Source organism: Hippopotamus amphibius, chromosome 3 (genome assembly GCF_030028045.1).
Source record: "Hippopotamus amphibius kiboko isolate mHipAmp2 chromosome 3, mHipAmp2.hap2, whole genome shotgun sequence".
Taxonomy (NCBI): domain Eukaryota; kingdom Metazoa; phylum Chordata; class Mammalia; order Artiodactyla; family Hippopotamidae; genus Hippopotamus; species Hippopotamus amphibius.
Window position 1 is genome coordinate 106,322,605 of NC_080188.1, and position 23,725 is coordinate 106,346,329.

A 23,725-nucleotide genomic window follows, 5' to 3' on the forward strand; every position below is an offset into this window, starting at 1 on the left:
TGATGAGGAAATTGAAACTTCCATACTTGTAATTGCTTACTCTTCTCTATCTTGCAAAGGCTTGCTCCCCACTCTCAGTTAAACAGTAAAATGAATTACTAAGAGTAATCAGATAAGCGAAGAATGTTTCACTCTCAGGCACCCACCCCAAGCCTTTGTTTGAGACCCTTTGCACATAGACTTGTTAAGTGACCATTAACTTCAACCTGCAACCAATGTGAGAATGCGAATTGTGACCTTAGTCCTGATAGGAATGGAATGTCCAGCTCCTACAAGTTCCTGTTAGGACCCCCTACTATGTGTGTAACCCATGGCAACTCCCACCCTCTGTAACTGCCCGTGACCTATAGTAATTTGTAGCCAATCAGTTTGTACCAATTATAGCTGTATGTTTTAACCTATATAAGTAGAAGACTCCCCTGAAACGGGGTCCCAGAGTTTTGGAGTGTTAGCTCATCTGGGTCCGCCGGCTCAATAAACCTGAGTTCTCCAACTCTCCGAGTGTTGTGCTTGGTTTCTCGTGGGATCAGTTTTTTTTCTGCAACAATGTAAGTAATGGGAAACATTCAGCAGGTTGCACTAGTGAGATTACAAGAATCTATGCCAAAATACTTGAGCTTCAGTTTCAGAGTATTTAAATATAGATTCTCTCACCAAAGGTCAAGAAACAGTGTAGAAAAGTTGTCATGCCCAGTTTCATCCTTACTTAAGAAGGCAATTTCCTGCTAATCATTTTCCTAAAGGCATTTTTTACATCTTTGTTCCTTAGACTATAAATTAGGGGGTTCAACATAGGTATAATCAATGTATAGAACACAGAGATCACTTTGTCAATATCCAGTGAATGACCAGTACTGGGGCGCAAATAAATGAAAATCAGGGTACCGTGATAGATAGAGACCACAGTCAGATGGGAAGCACAAGTGGAGAACCCTTTTCTTCTTCCCTCAGCAGAACCTGCTTTAAGGATAGCTGCTATGATGTAGACATAAGAGAGAAGCACTGTTGGAAGGCAGAGAGCTTCCACCAGACTAGCAAAGACCACCAGAACAATGTCATGGATGTAAGTGTCCATGCAGGACAGAGAGAAGAGTGGAGAGATATCACAAAAGAAATGATTAATTTCTTTAGAGCAGAAAGACAGATGAAATGTATTAGTGGTGTGAATGATTGAGCTCATGGCGCCCCCCATAAATGCTCCAATTGCAAGCTAGCAGCAAACCCTCCTGGACATAATAACAGTGTAAAGCAGTGGGTTGCAGATGGCTATGTACCTGTCATAAGCCATGACCGCCAAGAGGAAACCTTCTGTGTCAACCAAGCAGCAGAAAAAGTACAGCTGTGCAGCACAGCCATGGTAAGAAATTGTTTTCTTATCAGAAGCCAAGTCCACAAGTAACTTGGGAGCAATGACGGAAGAGCAGCAGGCATCTATGAAAGACAAGATGCGGAGAAAAAAGTACATAGGGGTGTGCAAGGGGGGACTGGTTGTGATCAATAAGATCATCTCAAGATTCCCTATCAGGGTAACAGAGTAGATGGACAAAAACACAGCAAAGAGAACACTCTGAAGTTCTGGACGGTCACTGAATCCCAAGAGAAAGAACTGCATCTTCACAGTGCTGTTGTCCACCTCCATGGTCTGCAATGCTCCTGGATGTCTGCAGCTGTGACAGAGTAATGATGGCAATGTTGATAATAACCTCAACAGGAACAAAAATATAGAAAAGGAAATGGTTAAAGTAATTAGAATAGTAATTCTAAATCCGCTAGGGCATCCTGCTAACAGCTAGGCATATGTTCAGTAAGTATAGTATAATGCTGCAGTTTTCAATTTTTTAACTGAAATGATAACTAACCACTTCTATTCCTGAAAGCTATTGTTTTTCACCTTAAATGGCACACCATCAAACCAGTGGGTGAACTCTAAGCTCTGAACCTCTCACTTTCATCCATCTCTCATCTTTCACCAATGCCAATTGATCTTGGTTAACCACATTGCTATATAGCAAACTCTGAGTAACTAGCCTCTGTTCCCCTTTGTGCTGTCTTTATTTCCATAACAAATAAAATATTGCTGTTCCAGTTGAAGCCTTGTATATGTAGAAGAGCAGAAGTTCTTTATTTCTCACCTTGAGATGTGGTTTTTCCTCTGAGCAGCAAAGGGACTTCTTAGAGTTGCTGGCATTCCACCTGTAAAATAGAAAGTCGAAAAATTTAGAATTAGTTGTATAAGTAACTGAATCCTAGCTCTGCCACTCAGCAGTTGCCAAATCTTAAGTAGGCCAAGTAATCACTGAGTTTCAATTTCATCATCTATATTATGAGAAGGACAGTGCCTTTCTCACCAAATTATGTGTTGAATGCATTTTCTTCTACAGTTACATATCTTCAGCATCTCATTGATTCACTGTTCTAAAGCTAGCAACATAGTATCTAGGACATCTTTTAATTTAATTTTATTTTATTTTTTGAATTTGAATCCAACCTATGGAATACAACTAAAGAAATCCTCATAATTGGACACTTATTAAACTCATCCAGGCAATACAGTAATAGTATCCAGGAATGTTTCCATGCCTTTGTAATGAAAAGTTGTAAAAGATGTTAAAAAAGGCTCACCTGCCCACCTCTCTGAGTTATCTCTGCATTTCCTTGTCGTTGCTCTAACCCACAGCTCTGTAAGTTCTAAATAACCCTGAGCAGTATGAGTGATACTTGTCCATAGAGGAATACATCTTTTTCCAGTGTAGAGACAAATGATTTGCCTTCCCACAGTGGAAAAAGCCACTTAGGGATCTAATTGTCAGTTTATTTGTGAATTCCTGATTTATAATGTTGTGGTGCTTTGAATTATCTTTTGTAACATTTATAATATCTTAATTAAGTAAAATAATTTATACCTGTATATTTTATATGTGTATAAAATCATATTTAAAATGTATATGTACGTGTATGTTATATATACATATACATAATGTTTTAACAATTTACAATACACATGACTCCTACAAACAGCATTTAGATAACTTCAGATGTGAATATATTTTAATTTTCATCTCACATACTCTATCTCAGAACATGATCTAACCACATTACCAAAATCTTAACCTCCTGTCCTTTCCTTAATTTATTTCAGTTCTTAATAAATCTAAATGTCTTTATTAAAACTTTGTACACATTTAGAGTTAATAAACATAACACAGCTATCTGTGAAGCTGCTCTCTGGGTACAGAAAACGAACTGAATACAGTAATGATTGTGGATTCTGAATTACTCAATGTGTATTTTTTCTATATTTGTTTTGTTTCTAGCAAAATTAGGTAAATTCTGGGTAAATGTGCTTATCTGGCATTGATACATTTCTGTCTTCTAATCTTCAAAGTACTTTCTCATCTAATTTAATTCTCACAGGTCTTTAACATACGTCAATCACCTCGCAGTTCTATTGAAAAGGAACTGATGATTTCAGCCCAATTGACAGTCCAGGATTGTGTAGCTTTGCAGTCAAAGAACCAGGGCCAGTGTCTGGCCATTTGGTATCACTGGGCACTCTTCACTAAACACTACCTTCCCAGAAATGGAAATGTTTCAGAGATGGTGGAACTTAGAAGATTGGAATAAATAATATTGTCATTTCCCCAAAACTCAATGTGCTAAATGTGATATAGGGATATTAGTTTAACTAAAATCTTGATTTAGAGTATGTGCCCAAATAGGCATGTTTACTTCTTTTGACACAGTAACAGAGACAGTATGTTGTGGTGATTGAAAATATGGACTACCATAGTATCAGAGTATCTGGGTTCAAGTCCTGTCTCTTCCACTTCATACCTGCATGGCTTTGGCAAGCTTTCAATAGCTCTATGGTTTCATTTTCTGATAAGTAAATTGCATGTTATAGTGACCCTTTTCTACAGGGTAAAGATGAGGGTTACCTGAACTAATACATATGAAGTATTTTGAATAGTGTTTTCCACATAGCAAATATTCAATAACTGTTAGCTATTAATATTAAGCTACTGAGACAAGTTTGAACTACACTACAAGTTAATACTTATTATTTTATTGTCAACCAGATTCCTTTTTGCTCTAAACAAATGGTTAATTGGAGAAGGAAAGCAACACTGAGCTATTAGATAATTTTTTGGAATTTTCCTTTCCTGAAATACATGTGGCTTCCTCCTTAGAAAATATCAACTCTTCTTGAGTGACAGCCCATCTGTTTTGATCTACAAACATAAGAGGCAATGTTGTCTATTGACCAAGAGTGGAGCAATGGCCACTGCTCTGAAGCCAGGAAAAAGATACAATTAGATATTTGGTGTGCAGTCCTATCTTTGGTAATAATAAGGAAAAACTGTTAAAAAGTAGGTGTCAAATAAAGTGGCTCCTCTTTAGGGACAATGTTTAAATAAGCTTTGGGTCTGTGCCATGGGGAAAAAAAAAACACTTCTTTGCTGCAGTTGTTTTTCACCAACCCCTTATTTCTAGTCACAGAAGTAAAGAACATGAAGAAATCAATTTATATGGAGACTATTTACTTGTAATAATCTTTCAAGGATACTGCATGCTTCAAGACTGAAAGAAAATTGCCAGATTCAAAAAAGAAGCATGAAAGCTAAATAGGATGATGGAGGGGGAAAGATTACAGGAAACAAAAAATTGAGAGTCCAGTGAGGAGCCAAATCCTATAGGTCTATATAAATGTCAGGTGAGCATGAAAATGGAGGTTTCTGGAAGAGTTCAGCAAAATCATATATTCCTCTTTTAAAATTATCTATATAGAACACTAGTCACTCCTTTTTAAAACATTTTTCCTAATCCCTTAAATCCAACCTTCTAACCCCACCCCAGGTCTTTCACTTGTGTATTTATAATTGTAGGTGTCAATGCAATACTGTAAGAAGATGAATATGATATACAACTTAGGTCAGCCTTAAGTGATATATAAATCTATTCGTGCTTTAAAAAGAAATGATAGGTAATAAAATGTTTACATTTAAATTCTTAATCAGAGTCCAATAATGGTGAGGATTGTCTTAAGAATATCATGTGTCAAATGTTTGTTTTTGTTGTTGCTGTGGTTTCTGTTAGACATTTCTTGAGAATTTAAAACTTGTATTACCCTAGGCATGCTTATTCTCAAAACATCAGTTTCTATATGTAAAATAAGTGACTATGGAAGATAAGCACTTAAAATCCCATCAAGCTCTAATATCCTGGGATTAAAGGTAAGAACACTTACCAAATCTCTATCTTTTTCATTCACCTTCTTATTACACTGTTGTCAGCATCAGTTCACTTTTCACTGGAAAAATCTATTTTCACACTTAAAGATAAAAAAATTGACCCATTGCAATATTTTTTTAATCCATTTGGACCAGCATTCTGTGTTTGTAGAAGAAATTTGTACCTCCCGTAGGAAGGTTGTAGTTCCTTAAGATAATACAAGACCTTTTTATATTCTTCTGTGAGTCTTTTGAGATTAGCTTTCTGATATCACATCAGATCCAGGAACATGCATTCAAATATCCAAATATCCAATGGGAATATTTACCTGAGCAATTACAGTTCTATTGAGGAGTTGATTAAGCGCAAAATGAAATGATGTAATGTGTTTTTCTATATGGTAAGAGCATCTCAAGAAAAAATGTATTGTGGCTCTCAAAATGGTAGGTTATTATATATAAAATTGTATTATGTGTTTACTATTTAATTTTATTTAACCTGCTCAAAGCAATTTATCAAACAATTAAACTATTCTGGGATGGTGGAATAAACTGGAAAGAAGCAAAAAATGTATCTGTCTGGGTGTTGAAAACTAGAAGATCTTTTAAAATCACTATGTAAGTGGGAAGTTAATTCTGACTGAAGCTACTGACTCAGATATGTGCTGTCCGTGCACCATATTCAAATGGAATTTTGGCCATCAAAGGCCAGAATCGATCTGAGAGTCTTAATCCAATAAATGCATTTACTCTATGAATGTGTGCCAGACAGTGTTTTAGGTACAAAATAGAGAAAAAGAGGATAAATTGAACCCAACATTAAGAATTTTGTTAAATACAGAAGAGTGAATTAGAGAAAATAGAAGAAGAAGGAGGAGAAGGAGAAGAAGAAGAAGAAGAAGAAGAAGAAGAAGAAGAAGAAGAAGAAGAAGAAAAAGGAATTGAACAGAGATTGGAAAATCCATGGCAAGATTGGAGACTTGAATTGAGATTTAGAGAGATGTTGGCTAGTGAAGAAATATATATATATATTTCCTTATATATATATATATATATATATATGGAAAAAGGTATATATATACACATATGTATCTTGACAAAGAGAGCTTCTATCTGCCTGTGGGATTAACTTCAGTGGAAAGTAGCTCTTCTTTTCCAATAATTCTAGCAAAATCCACAGTTAAGTCACTAGCTCACTACTGCCCACTCAGAAAGCAACCCCTGGGTCTCTTGCTGACTGGCCATGAGCACTTCACCAAATGCTATTGGATACAAAGACAGGGACCCAGCTACAATAGGAGAGGCTGAATCCCCACCGGGATATTAAGATGATACTGGTAAGAGAAATATATAAGAACCCCTATAATTTGCAAGTAAAGGAATGACCAGATTATGAGTGTAGAATAAAACCACTTAAAGAAATACAAAATAAACTTTTTTAAAGAAAATATTTATTTATTTTTGGCAGCACCACATAGTTTGCAGGATCTTAGTTCCTCCACCAGGGATTGAATCCATGTCCCTGCAGTGAAAGCGCCAAGTCCTAACCACTGGACCACCAGGAAAATTTTATGTGATTGCTTTTTCAGACATTTAACTAAAATCCCTCAAGACAAAGCCCTAAAATCCAAGGTCTCTGAAAGGACTGTCCCCTAGAGCCTCCTGAAAGATTATGGTCCTACAGACACCTTGGCTCATTGATATCCATTTCAAATGTCTGACCTCCAGAACTGTGAAAGAATAAAGGTCCATTGTTTTAAGCCACCAAATATGTAGAAACTTTTTTCATAAACCATAAAAAACAAATATAATGTTTAGACTATAACAGATTTAGAAAATATGATGAATCCTTAAAATAATTACAGACAGAGCAAAAACAAAATTAACAAGGGCATGGGAACTTAAAGTAAGGCAGCAAATGTATGATCTACTTGTTAATCAAGAATTAAGGTAAAAGAGAACAAAAGCTAATATTAAAAACAATAACCAGCTATAGATAACTTATTAATCACATATCACAGAGTGCTAAGAACTTAAGATACATCATTTAATTTTTATAAAAATTTTATTGGAAATGTAGAGTAATATCTCTATTTTGCAGAAGAGAAAGTTTTGTAAGTTCTAAAATAATAACCTTGCAATAGAAAAAGTAATACAAAGAAAATAACAAAAAATGACTAAAAAATAATACCCAGAAATACACATAAACATGTTGGAAATTTACTTCGAATTTTCCTGAAAAAATATAGACTATGAGATAAATGTTTACTCATTTTGTTAAAAAAAATAGGGTCAATTTAGTAAAAATGGCTATATGCCTTAAAGAAGATGAAGAAAGACATGTCTGTTTTTGTGAACTTTGTTAGAAACATACTGATGTTCCTCAAACCAGGAAATGGAGTCTAACAATACCACTCCTAAAACCCATTTAAAACAATTAGAGTTTGGACAAGAGCAGCAAAGGTAGCAGATGCCTTTGAACTACCCAATGAAAGAGATAAGATATGGCTTAGGAAGCTAGGCAAGTGGCAAACAAAAGCCCGCATTGCCCCCTAACTCAAAAAATACTTCCCAATTTTACCTCTCTTTCACATTCAAAAACAAACCTCTGACCAAAAATCTCTAATGAAACCCAGAGTCTATCTAACAAATCTTTGATCAGAAATCTCTGATGAAACCCTGAGTCTAGTTAGCATTAGGTTCTGAAAAAGTAGGTTGGATCCCACCACTTTCTTGAGAGCTCCTTTCACATCCTTGTTGCTCAGGATGTAGATCAGGGGATTCAGCAGGGAAAATATCACAGCATAGAGCACCATAGTCACTTTGTCAGGATGCATGCTGTTGCCAGTACTGGGCTGGCAATAAATGAAAGTAACTATCCCTGGAAGACAGCAATGCTGTGAGGTGGGAGGAAGGAACAGGTGGAAAAGGCTTTGCATCTTTCCTCTGCAGAAGGCACCCTTAGGATGGTGAAGAGAAGAAACCAGTAGGAGGTGAGGATGGTCACTATGGTGATATCTCATTGAAAGTGGCCGTCCGTTTACTAATAGAAGTGTCATAGCAGGAAAGAGTAAAGAGAGCAGGTAGACCGCAAAAGAAGTGGCCAACTACTTTTGATCTATAGGAAGGGATCTCGAGCTAAATGCAAGTCATTTAAAGAACACACAATTCCACAGAGGTAAGCAGCCAGAAACCAGCGCTGCAGGGTGTTCCCAGGACATGGAGACCATGTAGGGCAGTGGGCTCCAGATGGACACAAAGCCATCACAGGCCATCATAGCTAACAAGGATGACCTCAGGGACTGCACATGTGCAAACAAGTAGATTCACCACGCCTCCCAGACAGGAAGTGGCTTTTCCCTTGTTTGAGATATTAGACAGCATCTTCGGCACAATGATTGTGGTATAGCAAAAATCTACAAAAGACAAATGGCTGAGGAAAAAGTACGGGGGCGGGGAAGGAGTAGAGAACTGACTTGAATTGGTACGATCATGCCCAGGTTGGCAAAACCGTGACCCCATATGTGAGAAGGAACAGCAGAGAGAGAAAGACTCTCAATTCAGGGGCATCTGATAATTCAATGGTAATGAACTCTATCACAGGGTACATTTCTACAATATATCAGGTTTGGAAAACCTAATGATAAATTTTGTGTTTTTTTCTGAAAAATAAAAGATAAGGGAGAAAACACATTTATATTAACTTCAGTAAAATATAATATCAGCATCACAGTGTCTTTAAAATACAATTGTTAAATAATTCAAAATGTTCAATGTCTCAGTGAATCCCACTGATCAAATTTCAGGTATCAGCACAAACCTGTATGATTCCAAACTTTTATATATCACAATAAATTGAGCTGATGAATTAAATTTGATATTTTGATGGGCTTTGACATAGATTCAGTGATAGATTCATTAGAGCCAGATGGAGATCAACTCTTTTTCCTTGAAATATGTAATAAATTCTGTCCAGGTGGAGTGACAACTATTGTGAACCTATACAATGCACACTAATTGTTTTAGTTTGGTCAGTCAGTAGTATAAATTTGCAGTGGGTGAGGCCCTTGTTGAGGAGTGTGACCCATCTCTTTGAGATTTAGTGGCTCAAGGACCATTTTCATTTGGAATTATGAAGAATGAAAAAGAGAAAATTTCAATATATACTGAAGGCCATGATCATTTTTACTTATCAAATTAACAAAAGGATTAATAACAGTAGTGGTGGTCAATGTCAGTAGGACTCAGAAAGGTGTAACTCTGGTATACATCCTTTCTGGAAAGCCATTGGTAACATGTTTCCACAGTCTTAACCTTGACAACAATAAAAGCTATATGATTTTTTAATGAGATATTTTATTTTCAGCTGTTAAAAGAAATAATTTACATTTTGATAAAATTGAGAAAAGCTGTCTCCAAAGCTACATTGTAGCATTGTTTAGAATATTAATACTAGAGAAAATTAATAATAGAATTTAGAGCAATTTTTTAAAACTATGGTGCATGATATTTAGGGTAGAAAATTACCATGCTATTTAAAATTATGTTTTTGAATTTTGAAATTAGGTTTAATTAAAAAAATAAGGATACCTAATGGTATACTTAGTTTATATATGCAGATGTAAATGAAGATGTATATGTAGAGGTATGAATACATATAATAGAGGTATCATTCTGATTTGGCTACTACCTTGAAAAGATAAATCCTTTATCCATATTAAAAAAGAGGTAAGTAAAAACTTCCCAGAGGTCTCTAGAGAAATTGGTTAGGGGAAGCAAAAAATTGTGTATTCTATGTAAGTAGGACCTACCATTCAGACATTTTCTTAAGGAAAAAGCAAATAGAAATTAAGAAATTTTATTCTCTCCTCTCCTTCCTAACAGCAAGAGAATTATACATGCCTTCATATACACAGTAATGAAATGGAGTCAAGAGATTCTGTACCGGAAACCTTACCTGGTGTATTCTCCATACCTTGAACTAATTTCTTTAAAATTGGAAAGTCTCCAATTCTTTAAATTGGGGACATCACTTTCATGAAGCCATATTCTTTTTCACTGCTGGACCGACCAACAAAGCAAAGCAAAACAAAACAACAAATAATAACAACCAAAAATGAGTTATTTGTCTATTTCAGAGTTAAAACAGAAAAATCAACTTGGAAAATTTCCTTCCTTATGTTCTAGACTAATAATAAGGAACAAATTTTTGATAAACCTATAACTTCATCATTTTATGGCCTCTTTATCCTTAGTAATATTTCTTATTCTAAAGTCTACTTTGTTTTTTATTAATATATTCATGCATATGATACTTTCTATACTTTTATATTTAACTCAATATATCTTTATAATTAAGGAGATTTCTTTAGAAAACACATTAATTCATTCATTTTAGTCACATGATTAAAAAAAAAGAATAACACTAATGTAAACCTTGCTCTATAGCAGCTATAGGAGTTACTGCAGATAATTTGAAATCTAAAGATAAATAATAGAAGAACATGAAATTTTACATCAGTATTTATTGAAAACTGTTAGTACCTGTAGTGATGCAGTATCAAATTATTCTCTTGGTTATGTCACCCACTAATTTTTAAATAATGGTCAGAGCCTTAAGAAATATGTATTTCCATTTTTGCAGAATAAAAAGTAAAGGGTTTGTGTTTCTGACATAACAAAAAATTAATCATCCTTTGCCAGGGTAGAGAAGAAGCATGAAAATTTATTCTCTGAAAATGGATTATTCATCACTGATTCCAGTCAAGATCAATACAGTATTTCTGGTACTTTTCCACTGTTCTAGTTAAGTTAAATATCAAGTAAGTGACAACGTATAGAAGACAGTTTATTTGTGAATATGTAAAACAATGTTGGTTATCACTACATATCCAAATGCTAGCCAGGAAAAAGGTGATATTAATTCTTCCTTGTAAGTTTGAAACCCTATAACCAAATTACCTCATTGAACTAATATAAAATTGTCTTCCAGTTTTTACTTCACCCTCACAAAAAGTAAGAATTTCTTTTTTCAATATTTTTCTCACAAAATTTGGAATTTTTCTCTGACACAAAAAGTGTAGAAAACATGTGTGTAAGTAATTTAAGCAAAATTGGTGAGAGAAGAGATGAAAGAAAAGATAAATATGTTGGTTATTTTCAAATTAGTTACATGCGTCTATGCGGGTGTCTTATAATAAATATTACATTGATTAGAGGAAAAATTAATCCTCCCCAATATACACAACCATCTAGATTAGATTATTTCTATGTTTAGATTATACTTAAAAATTATAGCTAATTTAAAGCAACATTCAAGTCCAATAAAAGCTATTAGCTCTCAATTTTTACAAAAGATCTACTCAATTATTTTATGGAGACTTTGAGAAATTCCTGATAAAGAGAATGAAGGTACAGCCTTGGTTGGGCTGCCATAGGAAGTAGTAACATATTTACGATGATTGGTAGGTGAGAGGCAGGAAGCATAAAACATAGAACATGAATAAATTATCTTAGTTTTTATTCTCAGTATTTCAAGAAGCAAGCTAATATTCCTAAGCCTCTTGTAAATTCTTTTGTTTTCTACAATGAAACTCTTTCCCAAAATAAATTAGAATAGTAGCCACAATTTATGCAAAATTTCACTCCCTCCACCACCTAACAAGATACCTTGTATGTATATGACATAAAATAGTAGCTTAAATACTTGTAGAATCATTGACTCTGGAACATTATGTTTTTTCCTCCTGAGTAAAACATGTGTGTTTCTATTTTGTTTCTCTTAAAAAACATGCCTGTCCTTCAAGGCCAGGTAAAAGATGCATGATAGCCACAAATGATTTTGAACAGTCTCTCCCCATTAACTCTATTATGATATTAACTAACACCATGGCCTGTGAGGGTTCTTGAAAGTGAGACTGTATCTTTTCCTGTCATCTCTTTCACTAAATGTAAAATGTAAAATTGGTTGTTTATTTATCTCTACCTATTAGTCACCAGGGAAGAAAGAATAACAGAACTAGAATTTACTGCACATATACGATATGTCTGATATGTTGTCTATATTTTGGTTTGTTCCACACACCACTTCATGAACTAAATCATATTAAATCATTTTTTTAGATAAAGATTGAGTCAAGTCAATCAATCTTTTCTTATTCAATCAGAGCCAGGTATAGCCTCCTAAAACTCATATCCTTTCTATTGCAAATAATCTTTGTTTTTTAAATCTAAAGTGATTTTTAAAAACAAATAACACAGTTCATTCAAAATCAGGAAATTATTTGGTAAGAACCAAAGTAAATATTTACCAGCATATGCCGTCAATATGAAAAAAAATTCATTTTCATTATTTTGCTGACTGTGTCCTTGACATCTTTATTTCTCAGACTATAGATCAGAGGATTCAACATGGGGATCACCACTGTGTAAAACACAGAGGCCACTTTGACAGTGTGCCTGGAGTTCTTGGAGTTGGGCACACAGTAAAGGAAGAGGATAGTGCCATGGAAGATGCTGACGGCGGTCAGGTGGGAGGCACAGGTGGAGAAGACTTTGCGGTGGCCGCCAGCTGATTTCATCTTCAAGGTGGTGACAACAATGGACAGGTAAGAAGTGAGAATGCTGAGCAGTGTCATCACCTCATTAAAGGTGGCAACAGTGAAAAGAAGCAACTGGCTGAGATAAGAATCAGAACAAGAGAGGGAGATCAGAGAGGAGAGCTCACAGAAGAAGTGGTTGATTGTGTTGAAACCTCAAAAAGATAATTTGACAGCAGAACATGTGAGTGTCAAGGAACAGGCTGCTCCCCATGCATATGATACAACCACTAACACAGCACAGAGTTTTGGGGACATGGTGACTGTGTAGAGCATAGGGCTGCAAATGGCCACGAAGCGGTCATAGGCCATCACAGTAGGATTAATTCAGTCACCACAAAGGTGCAAAAGAAGAAGAATTGCACCATACATCCTGAAAAGGAAATGGTTCTGCCTTCTGCAAGTAGGTTCACCAGCATCTTGGGAGCAATGATGGAAGAATAGCAGAAATCCACAAATGAGAGGTGGCTGAGAAAAAAGTACATGGGGGTGTGCAGTTTGGGGTTAATTTTGATAATCGCAATCATCCCAAGATTCCCTACCACACTGAAGCTGTAGATGGCCAGAAATACCAGGAAGAGGGGGGCCTGCAGTTCTGGGTAATCTGAGAAACCCAAGAGGGTGAATGTGGCCCCAGCGGTTATATTTCTCTTTGCAAGGAACATGTTTCCTGATGGCAGGATCTGAAAATCAGTCTTGGAAAGAATATATTATGGAGAGTGATTGACACATGAAGCATGCTTGCCTATGCCCTGTGCAGAAGGGATATAAAGTGAGACAAATTAAATCTGTGTTATAACCCTGGTAGGCATTCATCATCCAAGGCAGGAATAGCTAAAGTTTCAGAAAAGAATTACTAGTTTTTTTTTCTCAAAAATGATAAAACTTAATTCTATTCATGTTCTGAAATACAGTTTTAAAGACATACAAATGTAATAATTATAAACTCCAGCAATTTAGATGATAATGCTATCAAATCCTCATGTGAGACATTCTAATACTGAACTCCATGAATTCAGCAAAATGGAATAATTTTAGTCGATACTACAGTTACCAATGAAGAGTGAAAACACCTAAAATAACTTCTATAATCAGAACTAATTTTTATATAAAGTATGTGCATATCTGTGATATAAAGAAAGAACAGCCTATGTACTTACTCATGTCCATATTTTAAATATCTGTTTAGCACTTTAATCATCATTCCTCTTTTTGACTAAATAAGCCGTATAGCAAAGTAAATAATGATTTATGCTTTTTAGTGAGCAATACCTGTTGAACTGCCTTTTATTTAACAGGTGAGTAAACAGGAAACTGAAGAAGCTATGACTTGCCCTACAACATAGGTATTGATGCTCAACCTACAACTAGAACCCATATTCCTGAATTCCCGGTGACGTACCCATCTGTCTACACCATGCTCTGATCCACATTACAGCTTAAGATATGAGCATTTCTACTTTGTAGAGATCACATTTTCACCCTTCATTTCGCTATTCTTTTGGCCACTTTAAAGAGAAACGTTATACTATAAAACTAGGAAAATAGTTAAATGAATGTGTTGAGGGCCACAGAGATGTTCTGAAGATCTGTGTTGAGATGGAACATAGTGAATGGATGTTAGAGAAAAACCCTTGTCTAGAAATAAGTGTGTTAAAACTCTTAAACATTGACACTTGCCTTTTCTAGGCACTTCTCTCTTCTTTTCTTAAGGTACCTAGAATACTCAATCTGTCCTATAACCTGTCAAAAGCGTGGATGAAAATTCAGATTCTCCACACTCAGAAGACACTTATGATCAAGGAGTTCTTAATACAGAAAAAAATGGTGACATTTCTCAACTTTAGCTAGATAATCAATTATTGCTCTAAGTGTATCCCAAATATTCTATGGAGTTTCTCATACTAAAAAATTATTCATTGTTTATCAGAAGTTCATGTCAAATTTAGCATTCTGTATTTTTGTTTGCTAAATATGTCAGCCCTCTGTCTGGAAGAATTCAGAATGTAATTGTGAACAATACATTCCACTTGGAACTTTTCTCATTTTACTACAATAATGTCTTGCGTACCAGAAATTACCTCCATCATATAATGAGGACTTCTTTCTCAGACCAACATTTCTGGTCAAGTCATCTCTGTTTCTACAACCCTAGAGCCATCTGGCTCTAGATGTTTCAGCACTAAAGGTGAGAGTTCCCATATAACACTCAGAACTTTTGATGTTCCTATATGTTCAGATATCCAAGGATTTAAGCATCAATCAGAAGGCAATCTTTCCAAGTCAATTCTCCTATTGTAAAACAGTATGTTAGAAACATTTTGCAGAGTTTCTCAAACCCAGAACTATTGATATTTTGTGCTGGTTTATTCTTCTATGGGGACCTACCATGTATAGCAGCATCTCTGGCCTCCATGATAGTAACACCCTTCCCTGGTCCCTCCATTGTGACAATAAAAAATGTCTCCAGATATTGTCAAATGTACACTTGGGAAGGGAGGGAAGGCACATAATCATCTGTAGTTGAGAACTACTTCCTTATTTCCTTAACTGTTGCAGATTTTCATGTTTCTTCTATCTCACTTAAAGCTATTCTTTATCTCCCAATAATGTTATCGTATGGATTAAACAATGTGTATTATATTTGGATCTGGGAAGGATGGTATCTAAAATCTTATTCCTTATAATTTTTTCCCTTTTCTTTCTTTTTGCTTTTGTGAGCCAACATATTTTTTCCCCATGCTTTAAAGTCTTATTTAGAGCTAGTCCTATTGATTCTATTTCTCCAGAAGGTTTATCATTCTTTTCAATTCAATTTTATGTAAATACCTCCCTATTGTCTGAAAATTCACAGAAGCAGAGTAACATATAGCAGAAAACCCTCAGGACCCCTCTGGTCCCCCACTCCAAGGAAACACTTGCTCAGGACACTGTTATGAAAGAGTTCGGGTAAGCCAGGCCCCCTTTACAAACCACTCTAGAAACTATGCACTTTCTGTTCTAAAAACGTAAGGTTTGCAATGCCTCAAAATTTCCCCAAAATGACTTTTCTCATGAAGAACTAACTAAACCTAAGCTATATTCTAGGTACCTTACATGGTAAAGATTATCCATATTTTCTCAGACCTACAAACAAACCTGCTAGTGGAAAAGGCAGCCTCCCCTCCAGGCTTTGGAGAGCTTCCTGGTTTAGAAGAGAGGCTAAGACTCTTATGTCTCCTCTACTCCCTGTGCCACTGGGACCCTAGAGAAAATCCCTTTCCTTGTTCTTCAGAGGCCTCAAAACAAGTAATTAAAATTAATTATTATTTTCTGATGTAATTCTGATTTCTTGAAAAACAAACAGCAGCTTTAGAAACACCTTACATGAAAGTTAATCAGAAGTGTAAATGTCTTCTTCCTACGCTCCATGACCATTCATGTAGATTTCAAAATCTTTTGTGTAATAACAAGTCACAGCAAAGGTTATCTTTATTACTCAGCAAATATATTTTTGATATATTACTTTATTCTTTAATTTTTCCATAGATTTATTGAGGTATAATTGACAAAAAAATGTATGCATTCAAGATGTACAACTTAAATGTTTTGAGATATATATATATATTTATAGTGAAACAATCAACACCATCAAGCTAATTAATATAACCATCACTTCACATTACCATTTTCTTTTTTTCTCTTTCTTTTAAATAATGAGAACACTTAAGTTCTACCCTCTTGGCAAGTTTCAAGCATACAATACAGTATTGTTAACTACAGTCACATTGTTGTGCATTAGATCTTCAGGATTTATTCATCTTTCATAACTGAACCTTTGTACCCTGTGACCAACATCTCTCATTTCCCCGGTCCTCCCAGCACTGACAACCATCTTTCTACATTCTGCTTCCATGAGTTTGACTATTTTAGATTGCACACACAAGTGAGATCATGCAGTATTTGTCTTTCAGCAAATATTTATGTTCCTGACCTCTGTAAGGTATACCTGCCCTGGTTACACTAACCACACTGAAGAGTGGGAAGATCCTGACTGCAGGTCCCTCAGCTATTTTGTTATCATCCTGTGAAGGGTATTATGGGCAGAGCATCTCCTCATACATACTAATGATAGGACCACAAAGGGGAATTTAGTTTCTCAGTGTCCCCAGAAGAAGCTACATCTGTTAGAACCAGTCTCCAAAGTTATTGCAAACATTCTGGATAACTGATAAACCAATATCTTTTATATTGCTCACAGCATGATTTCATATTTATTTCCAATTTATTAGAATGCTTTCATCCAGAACTCTGCAGTTGCTTAAAATACCATATTTCCAGAAAATCATTCATTCTATCTTCTCTATCACCGTTGGCATTTATTTAGATCATATTTTTATTATTACACTTGTACTGTTCAATAGTCTTCAAATTGGTCTGTAAGCCTATAGTTTCACCCTCTTGTACATGTCTGCCACACAGCCACTAAAATCACTCTTTACAAAGTAAATCAACTGACATTTAGATATTTCTTTGAATATGTATAAAATATCTCTGCAAGTATATATTAGGCATTTTTCAAAGGGCAGAGAGAAAAGAAGTGGATCATGAGAATATATTACCTACTCCAAAAATACATACATTTAATAAGTGCAAACTAAACTAAAATAAACAAATGAAAGCTGTAATGATGAAATAATTCTCCAGATTGTAAATCTGAGGGACTCACAGCCACTTATACGTACATTTACAAGTTCCTAAAAATATCCCCCAAGGCTTTCCCTACCTCATCCCTCTCCACTTCCTGTAGAAATTTTAATCTCTATAAATATCAGTATCTTTATTTATACCTATAGCTATCTTTGTATGTATAGATATATGCATTCCCATATCTGCACATAGATGCAATACCTCATCAGTCTGGGTGCCCTTAGCTTACCACTTATCTCATTCATCCACAAAACACTGCTGAGCCATGAACTCTTCCATTAAACTTTTTCTACCACTTCCAGACCAAGGTCATTATTCTTTGAAAGCCACGGTTTTCTGTGAATAATTTTTTCTTTACTTGTTGTTTGAGCCACAGTGTGGTGCAGTTATCAGTTCATGGGTTTACATGGCTGTCTCCCCAACCACAGTGTGTGTTTTCTGAGATTGTGAACACTGTCTCTTTCACCTGGGTATGCTCTGCACATGTTTCAATGTCACCCAACAGCAGATGTATACTTACATAAGGATCAAAACAGACAAATAAACCCTGAAATCAATGTTGTTAACTTTAGAAATGTAAAGTATGTTTTGCTGTAGGTCAAAAATGTAATGAATAAGCTGTAGTTACTGTATTTTCAAAGACAATTTTGCTTAGAATGCATAAACTATTGAAGTGAGTCTAAACTAATTAAAGGAGTTGGTGGATTGGGACAGAGTTTCAGAATATGAGTCATTTTAACCCTGAAAATTGTTTCTCCAATTTTTATTTATTTTAATATATTTATTTGTTTGTTTGTTTATTTATTGACTGCATTGGGTTTTTGTTGCTGTGCACCCACCTTCTCTAGCAGCAGCAAGCAGGGGCTACTCCTTACTGTGGTGCGCGGGCCTCTCATTGTGGTGGCCTCTGCTGTTGCAGAGCACAGGCTTTAGGTGTGCATGCTTCAGCAGCTGAGGCACATGGGCTCAGTAATTGTGGCTCATGGGCCTAATTGCTCTGAGGCATGTGGATCCTCCTTTACCAGGGGTCGAACCCGTGTCACTGCACCACCGGGGAAGTCCTCCAATTTTTAAATAGAGCATTAGTTAAAATGTTTAGTTCACTTTTTAAAAAATTTCCGAATATTACTTTTTCCTGGTTTTTAACTACTCTTTTCAAAAGCCATTTTTTAATCTGATATGAGCAAATGTTCATATGATCGAGTTAATTTACTTCTTGTAGTTTGGATATTGAATAAGATCAACATTTATGGCAAAACATTTACAAGGAACTCTGCAACTTGTTCCCATTAATTGCAATGTTTAATTTTTGTGTGTGTGTGGGTTATAAATGTCATCCCCTCACTGACAATTATTGTATCCAGCTAGAGGCCTAATATAGTTCTGGCCATGTATTAATATGGCAATTGCTGATAGAAGAGAGGTAGTATATATTATAGTCTTGCATAACACCACTGGGTCTTACAGAGAAAATTTTGTACTTTCTTAAACAACAGTATAAAATAATATATCCTTTACTCTTCATTAAAGTAAAAGAAGTCAGGGTAGGGACTGTGGGATATTATCCACAGTCTGGCAGAAAAATCAATGCTAAGAGCATAATTCTTAAGGAATTGAATAAATGTTAGTGGATATATTACATACTAATAGGGTAGGAAAGAATTCTCAGTAAATGATATTGTGAAGGTTTCTATATAGTTTGGGGAGGGTAGCTGGACTATTTGTTTGCAAGTATTCTTTCGCTTAACAAACATATATGAAATAAACAAACAAGAAAACCCAATATATTTAATAAAAATTTGAGTTTAAAAATCATACAAATTTGAGATAAGATATAGAATGGAAGCAGATGTATTTTCACTTCATTTTTTCTTTAAATTGCTAAAAGTGAATATAAATACAAAAAATCCTAAACTACATATCAAAAAGCATGCCTGATACATAAAATTAAATGACATTATGAAATTATGATATTCTGTAAATATTCTTCTTAGAGGCTAATGCTTTTAAGTAAAATGTAAATTATCATGAAAAACATGAATATACAATGGAAATGTGAGCAAAGTGTTTGAAAAAAAACTCACAAAAAAGAGTTAAAATTATTGAACATTAAAATGCTTTCATTTCTCAAATTTTTCTTGTTTTTTTTTTTCTAATTTTTAGGTTCACGTCAAAAATAAACCTATTTCTTGGATAACATCAGCATTAGGATGTTGTTTTAAGTTTTATTTTATCTAAAACATATTATTATAGGGAAATGTTTCTTTATACACTTTTTCTTGCTTATTTATGTACTTTGAAGATATTTTATTTGACCCAAGATATAAAATATGGAAATAAAGTTTAATGCTTTATCTACATTTCCTTGGTTCAGTGATTTATGCCTCTCCCTCACCCCTTTCCAAAATTCTGAATCACCCTTTCCATTCTTCTAACTGAACACCAAAGTCATCAACTGCAAAGAGAATTTATTTTTGAAGACTAAAATTCCTTTTGCAACAAGCTGTGCAAGGAAGCTTCTTCCTAGTTACTAAGACTAAAAGCATCCAAGGAAAATAGGAGGTTCTTATTTGAGAAATTATAAGGAAATTATGAGATTTACCTTTCAATGTGGAACCAAGGAATTTTACTTAGATCTTAAAAGGTGATCCCAGCACTCTTTCACATTTGGTTTACAAATATTACAAAGAATAAAGTTCATCTATAATTAAAATAATAACATGAAGACTGAAGAGGCCTGAGGTATGCTTGAGTGTTCAGATATAGAGAGATTTATACACTAAGAGAGATGAGAACAGGTAAAAACAAACAAACAAAAAATAACAACTCTTCTTTGCATCATAAACTGCAATCCCTAAATAGCCCAAATTGTAGGCTTTTGCCACACTTTCATGTCTACTTTTCTATTCTTTGGGCTGCAGTGTTGCTGTTGGGACTTGCAAACTGAATCCTCAGATGCCTTTGTTGGCTGCCTTCCTTTTAGGTTCTTCCAAAGGGAGAGAAAAGAGAAGAGAGAAGGGGAGGAAAAGGAGGAAATGTTCAAGGGAAATGGGGAGAAGAGAAGAAAGAAAAGTCTTGTTTTCCAGTTTCTGTTCCAGTTTCTCATGGTACTCTTCTCAGAGGCAAAAGCAGCAGCCTGGCTTTCCCAGGGACCAAAGATTCACAGGGCATGTCTCCAGAGGTCTGAAACATGTTGATACCCTTAGAGCTCTGTCTTTTCCTCAAGGTCTTAAGGCCAGATGAGCAGAGCACTTCCTCCAAACTCTGAGATTCTGGTAAGGGTACCTTCCCTACTGTCTGCCAGCATTAAGAGTGATAGCTGCTTCCCACAGTTAATAACCTTTAAATCAACACATAGCATCTTCTTCACACTCATCAGGCTTCCAAACTAACATTCCATGTGTTCAACCCCACTGGAGATTTCTTTTCCTAGGTGGACCTGCCTGAAAAAACACTCAGTGCAACATGGGACAATTTTGAACCAATTCACAATTCTTAAAAGTCAACATAGGACTTCCTAGGTGGTGCAGTGGTTAAGAATCTGCCCGCCAATGCAGGGAACATGGGTTCGAGCCCTGATCTGGGAAGATTCCACATGCCATGGAGCAACTAAGCCCGTGTGCTACAACTATTGAGCCTGTGCTCTAGAGCCTGTGGGCCACAACTATTGAGCCCACATGCTGCAACTATTGAAGCCTGAGTGCCTAGAGCCCAAGCTCCACAACAAGAGAAGCCACTACAATGAGGAGCCCATGCACCACAATGAAGAATAGCCCCCACTCGCAGAAACTAGAGAAAGCCCATGTGCAGCAATGAAGACCCAAAGCAGCCAATAAATAAATAAGATAAATAAATAAATTAACTAATTAAAAAAAGTCAACATAGTGCTTTAGTTCTAATATTAAGCTCAGTCTGCATACCATTTATTCACCAGTATTTATTCATCCAACCATCAAATTAAAAAACAGATAAGTTATAATACACCAGTGATAGTGAAAGGGAAACAAGCAAATAACTCCAAGCCTCAAAGACTTCACTGAAACACACACCGAGTACTTTCCTGGTGCCAGTGAGTACACGCACGTGGTCAAAATGTAATCTCAGTATAGTGCTGAGATGTTAACAGTATCAACCATTGTTTAAACTTGAGGAACTTTATATTACTTGTCAAATTAAAAAAATGAGGGTCAAATTACCAATCTTTGTTTTCATAAACTCCAGACTAGGGAATTCCCTGGCTGTCTAGTCGTTAGGACCGCAGACTTTCACTGCCAATGGCCCAGGTTTGATCCTTGATTGGGGAGCTAAGATTCCACAAGCCATCCTGCATGGCCAAAAATAAATAAATAAATAAAATAAATTCCAGCCTAGTGCTTTCTAACATTAGCATAGATACAAGGGCAGAAGTTTCATTGAGCAAGTGAATGTAATGTAGAAATTGACATGAATCACAATGAAAGTACAAATAAAGTATCAATGGCACATATGAATCAGAGTTGAATGAAGAAATGGAGTTTAGACACACAGAAGAATGAAAAACACCTATTTCATCAAGACACAGCAGTGACATGTAAACAGAGGTCAGAAGCCCACCTACAAGTCACAATAAGCATTTGATGCACAATTTTTAAAGTAAGCATGAAGAAAAGAATTAAAAGAGAAAATGAGAAAGGCCAAAGCCAGGAATGCCAATAGTCATGACAATGATTATTAAATAATTGCATACACTTATACATACACATATATATTACATAAAGACTTATACATATATAAGTATACAGATATACCTGAGAGATATTATAGTTTCAGTACATCACTCTAAAGTGAATATACAGAATTCCCAATATTTCAGGATCACCCCAATAAAGCAAGTATCATTAATAAACCAGGTCAAACAAATATTTGGTGTGCAATAGCATTACGTCTACAAAATGTACATATCTTAGTTAAAAAAATACTTTAAAAAATGCTAACCACCCTCTAAACCTAACGTGATTATAACATAGTAACAACAAAGATCAGAGATCACAGATCACCATAACAAATACAGTAATGAAAAAGTCTGAAATATTGCAAGAATTACCAAAATTTGACAAAGACACACAAGTGAGTAAATGCTGTTAAAAACATAGTGCTAACAGACGTGCTTAATGCAGGGTTGCCACAAACCTTCAGTTTGTAAAAAGTGCAATATCTGCAAAGCATAATAAAGCAAAGTGCAATAGAACAATATATGCCTATGCACATATACACACACACAAACACATAGAGACATAAACAAGTATGTGCCAAGGATTATTCTAAGCTATTTGCACTTGACTTATAATTTAATTTTCCTAAAATTTCTGTGCCATAATTATTATTAATGTCTCCAGTTTTCAGATGTGTTAATCTATGATGTTCCAAAAGCACTGGACACTACAATGACAACAACAAAAAATAATAAAGGAAGCAAGAAATAAACAATAAACAGGATATATACATACATGGAATCTCATTCTGTGTGTAAACTGACAAAGATGTGTTCTTTATTGTAAAATAACAGGTATTCAATTTTGAAATGAATCATAGTTCCCATAATGCATCCTAAAATACAATGTGATACTTGTGAGTTCTTCATTAAGCACATAAAAGTTTTATAGAAAAATAAATATGTGTGTCCTAACAGTCCACTGTGCAATCCTGTTGTGGAAATCGAATTGGTCTGTCGAGATACCAAGCACCACTCTCAGAGGGTTGGAGAACTCAGATTTATTAAGCCGATGGTCCCAGATGAGCTAATGCTCTAAAGTTCTGGGGCCCCAAGCTCAGGGTGAGCTTCACTTTTATAGGGGTCAGTGCACATGGTTACAGTTAGCATTGATTGATTGGTTACCTGGTTACTACAGGTTACAAGCAGTTACAGACTGCGGGAGTTGCTATGGGTTACGTGCAGGGGGTTTCCAAAAAGAAACTTGCAGGAGCAGGAGCAGAACATTCCATACTTAGAACATCTTAAGGTTACAATTGATTGTTAAGTCATCTTGTTCTTACCTCGGCACAGCAAGCAGATTTTACAGAAGCAGAGCAAGCATGAAGTTATTTCTAGCTGAGTACAAACTTTTAATTTTCTTCTTCAATCCCATTTAAAATATTATAGATAGAATAAAAGTAGAGAAGTAGGCAGCAAATTTTGAAATATTCTCGATTCTACTCTTGTAAATTGAC

At 35.3% G+C, this 23,725-nt stretch overlaps 2 pseudogenes; both read right to left on the reverse strand.

Moving 5' to 3' along the window:
* Positions 1–706: 706 nt before the first annotated feature.
* On the reverse strand, positions 707–1,642 carry LOC130850247 (olfactory receptor 5I1-like; annotated as a pseudogene).
* A 10,911-nt stretch (positions 1,643–12,553) lies between these two features.
* LOC130848542 (olfactory receptor 5D16-like) lies at positions 12,554–13,494 on the reverse strand (annotated as a pseudogene).
* Between the last annotated feature and the right edge of the window lie 10,231 nt (positions 13,495–23,725).